Source organism: Silene latifolia, chromosome Y, assembly GCF_048544455.1.
Source record: "Silene latifolia isolate original U9 population chromosome Y, ASM4854445v1, whole genome shotgun sequence".
NCBI lineage: Eukaryota > Viridiplantae > Streptophyta > Magnoliopsida > Caryophyllales > Caryophyllaceae > Silene > Silene latifolia.
The window spans coordinates 268870675-268875484 of record NC_133538.1 but is presented as its reverse complement, the minus strand read 5'-3'; the positions used below and the strand labels follow the sequence as shown (position 1 = coordinate 268875484).

General features: G+C 43.9%; 1 non-coding gene across 1 annotated transcript; it reads right to left on the bottom strand.

Moving 5' to 3' along the window:
* Positions 1-1496: 1496 nt before the first annotated feature.
* On the bottom strand, positions 1497-1603 carry LOC141636543 (small nucleolar RNA R71). The gene has a single exon (XR_012541149.1). It is a non-coding gene; the product is annotated as a small nucleolar RNA R71 (small nucleolar RNA).
* Positions 1604-4810: the final 3207 nt, after the last annotated feature.

Below are 4810 nucleotides of genomic sequence, written 5' to 3'. Positions count from 1 at the left end.
TGTTCTACTATTTTTAGCATGACTTCAGTAGTCTTTATCGTCAATATTATTGTTATTTTCGCCATAGCCATGAGTAGCTAAATTAATTGTGCTAGGATGTAGGGGAATTGTAGTGTAGGCGGCAATATAATGAACACGGCCTGATTCGCGTGTTGGTCGATCGACCACCCTACCCGGTCGATCGACTGACCACGTGAGGTTTTATTTTCGTTTTACTTGTTTTAATTCTTTATTCGACGAATCGAGTGCAAACGACTAGTTGAATGCTTAGGATTGACTGACCCATTAGATCGAGAGATAGGGACAGTTGCCAGATCACCAATTAAAATGACTAAACTATGCTGAGATCGAAAGATAGGTGAAGTTTAAACCGTAAATCACTTTTCAGGACGAAAGTTACTATTAGTGATATTAGGGACCTATAGCGAGATCGAAAGATGCTATTTGTTAAGAGTGGACCGAGAGGACCTCTTTATTTCCCGCCTCATGTGTTTGATTTAGACCTGTTTAATATCTTTGCCGCCAAACTATAACGAACCGACCATCCTAGTACCTCTTTTTATACTTGATTTTATATATTTCATTAGTTTACTTTTCTTTTATTGTCATTAGCTATAGATCAAACCCAATCAAACCCCCACCTTTTGTTACCTTAGACCGAATTTAAACAACTAGAAATTACGTCTGCCTCTCTGTGGTTCGACCCGACTGCCGCTAGCTATAGTTGTAGTTGGAGATTATAAATTTATTTTTGACACCTCACGACGGGTATCAAATTTTGGCGCCGTTGTCGGGGAGGCAATTGTTCTAATTTTTAGTTGTTTTTATTTAGTCTTTCTTTAGTTTAAGGGACTTCTGTTCCTTAAACTTTTCTTATATTCTTTTTGTAGTTTCCTCTTATGCGCAGGTCACAGGGTGGTGAACTAGTACCATTAAATCCTGAGATCGAGAAATCCTTGCGCGAGTTGAGACGATCACAAAGGGTATTACCGACATAGGAAGAGTTGAGTACTCTGTCAAGCTACTACGAGAACGCTCTGTTCGAAGGAGATCCACCTACATCTCCTGCTTCAATTTCTTCGGCTGAGACAGTTACTTCTCCAGAAATCCCAGTCATGGCTGAAGAAGCAACCATTGCTAGTCACTCAGAGCCTACAACTGCGAATCTCTATAAAGGATTCGAACTACCTGGGGAGGCGAGAAAACTCGAGCCAAAGCCTTCCTATATTAACCTGGTTGAGAGAAACCAGTTCGGGGGAGCTGCAAATGAAGATGCAGCCAAGCACATGGAGATTTTTATTGATTATTGCTGCTCTATACCCCCGCCGGCCGGTGTGACCCAAGATCAGATCAAGGAGACCATGTTCATTTTCTCCGTTCGTGACGCTGCAAGAGAGTGGTATAGAGATCTGGACCGAGCCGCCCATAGGATCACCGACTGGAATTCCTTAGCCCTGGCATTCTACAAAAAGTACTTCTCTGCCTTGAAGACGAATGCCATTAGAGCTCAGATCACGAGCTTTAAACAAGGGCCTGATGAGAACTTTCATGAAGCATGGGTCCGTTTCAAGAAACTGGTGCGAACCATACCGCACCATGGGTTCGAAAGATGGAGTCTTTGCAACCCGTTCTATAATGGCCTGTATGACGATCAGAGGGCTATTTTGAATGCTGCAGCCAATGGCCGATTTGCTGAGAACATGGGAGAGACTAAGGGGTGGAAGATCATCGATGATTTGGCCACTCATAAGGCTGAATATGGGAATTCGAGAGGAAACCAGAGGAGAGCTGCTGAATCCTCCTCTGTTGCTGCACTAGAAGCTCTCACTGCAAGGTTTGACAAATATGAATTGGGAGGAGCTTCTAAAGGTGGGATGTACCATGTTAACGCTGTTTCAGACGGTCCTTTCGTCTGTAGAAGATGTGGAGCCGAGGGCATGTCTCGGAAAAATTGTTCTGTCCCCTTTGAGTCTTGTGCTGCCTTTCAACACTATAGGCAGACAAACACGTACTATGAGCCGAATGTCCACCCCAACTTGAGGTGGAGTAGCCAGAATGTCCTGAATCCGACTCAACCTCCAGAACAGCAGCAGCAGCAAGCTTATGTGCCCCCTCATCATAAGCAACAACAGTACCAAAAGCCTCCCTATGTGCCGCAGCAGAAACAACAATCCCATGGTTCTGATATTGCCGAGTTCAAGAACTTATTGCTGAAGGAGTCCCAAGCTAGAGAGGCCGGGATAAAGCTACTAGAAAGCCAAATTGCTCAATTGGCTAGTAAGTGTACCACTCGAGCTCCCGGACACTTACCGACTCAAACTGACCAGAAAGAGACCCTGAATGCCATTACTTTGAGGAGTGGGTCTACCCTGGAGGGGCCTGCTATGGTCGAGGATTCCCCTGAAAATAATGAGGCGGAATCGAGTCAAAATAAAGCTTTAACGAAAAATAACAAGAACAAGGCGTCTACCAGGTATATCAGTCGATCGACTGATATACCAGGTCGATCGACTGATACGCGGTTACAGAGCTTCGAATCGTACATCTCGGTCGATCGACCGAGCAAGGTGGTCGATCGATTGAGACCCTGCGATATTGAGAAATTTCGTCCTTCAATGCCCGATAATTTAAGAGACCATTTGTTCCGGGTTCGACAACTCCGAAAGTATCGGGGGCAAGACACGAGTCTTTGATGGGTCCGTCCCGATTCCGAAGTTCGACCCAATGTCGGTCAATGGCTCACATTTGAGACGGTCCGAGGAGGGTTCAAGCTTCAATAGGGAGAAGGTGGTGGACTTTCAGCCTAAGTCCACGGATGCCGGCATGCGAAACTTAGAAGAGAGGGCTAAGGTACTTCTCTCAGCCCCATATCCAGAGAGACTAGTGCCGACAAAGGAACATGTATCTTTCAATAAATTTGAAAAGGTTATTCGTAGTTTGAATGTACAAGTTCCTTTCCTTGAGTTGGTCAATCAAGTGCCTGCCTACACTAAATTCATGAAACAACTCTTGTCTAAGAAAAAGTCACTTGAAAATGTGCATACTATCGCATTAACCAAAGAGTCATGCTCTTATTTGTCTCATACTGCACCCCATAAGCTAGAGGACCCGGGTAGCTTTTCTGTTCCTTGCAATATAGGTACCTTCTCTATTGAGAAGGCATTATGTGACTTAGGAGATAGTATAAGCGTCATGCCTTTGAGTCTAGCTAGGAAGCTCAAATTGACTAGGTTCGCAATGGATGATATGATAAGATCTGAGATGGTGACCGATCTGCGGTCCAGCCAATAGGAGTCTTAGAGGACATCCCCGTCCAAATAGGGAAGTTTTTCTTCCCCGTCGACTTCGTTGTACTTGACATGCCTGAGGATGCCCACATTCCCATTATTTTGGGTAGGCCATTTCTGCACACTGCTGGTGCAGTCATAGATGTCGGTCTAGGAACCTTGACTTTTAAAGTGGGCAAGCATTCTATTGTTTTTGCCCAGCCATCTAAGAAAAAGGACCCCATGTGGCCTGTGACTTGTAATACGGTTTCTGACAAGAAATCGTACTTTGTGCTTCCTGATTTACCTATCTCTATTCCTGTTGTAACCCCTCCGCCCCAGATTGGGAGCAAATTGGAGGAAGATTTGTCTATTTCTGACATTGTAGGAGCTGGTTTGGGGAAGGAAGAGCTGCAAGTCACTCAAGCCGCAAAGAAGCCAATCGTTTCACGAGGAGGTCTTGGTTGCCTTAGCTATGCCACTGATGAGGAAGTTGATGACGAGCCAGTCAAGGCAAGGGAGTACGACTTGGACTTTGATGAGAAAGAAGAGGTCATTGACTGGGGAGATGACGAAAGTGTATATCCGTTGAGCCACACGGACATGGAAGCTAAGAAGGGTGCAGCTGATAAGATAAGCACCGTTGAGGCTACCTCTAGTAGCCAGAAGCCGACGAAGTGGGCCATTTCGTGGCCGTTCTTGATCAACTACTAGTTGATCACATGTTTTCCAAAACATTTTATTTGCTTTTGTTAGACACTTTTTATTGCTTTTGTGTGCGCGAAACTTCGCATTTTATTTTGCTTGCTTAGGATTTTATGCGTTTTAGACTTTCTTTTGGGTTTTGCGCAAATTTGGGCGCGTATTATTGTGCATTTGCAGGTTTTTAGACCTCTTTAGCTCAAGTAATTGAGCAAATACGAAGAACTAAGAAGTAACAAAGAAGATTTTCATCGATCGATCAATGAGTGGTCGATCGACTGATCTGCGGGTTCCAGGAGCTACTGTTCCTTTCACCTCGGTCGATCGACTGAGTGATGTGGTCGATCGACCTACATGCACTGCTGTACCTGTTTACGACCTCTCTCCTGCTATGTTTGGTCGATTTGCAGAATTGAGGGAGTTTTCTACTCCATTTTATCCTCCGTCATTTATTTATTTCTTCTATTTTTCTAAATTATGCACATAATACCGCTTCATTATTGTCTTTCTCGATTTTATGCGTGGTACTTTGTTTGTCTTTTCAGGTACTTATTAGTAGCACTGCTGGCTACTGAAACCTCCTAGCTCACGCTGGTTTGGGGAGGTTTCTTTTGCTGCGCTTAAAGTCTTGTAAGTTCCCGATTTCCACTTCATGTCATTTTTATTTGTTTATTTTCCCGCAAATTCCCATTTCTCTTTTCTTCATTACATGATTTTGCACAATGGGGACATTGTGCGATTTGGTTTGGGGAAGGGTTTTGCGTCACATATCATTTGCTTGCATTCACGTTTACATTTTGTTTTGCATTGTTTATTTCATTCTTATATTCAAAAAAAAATTC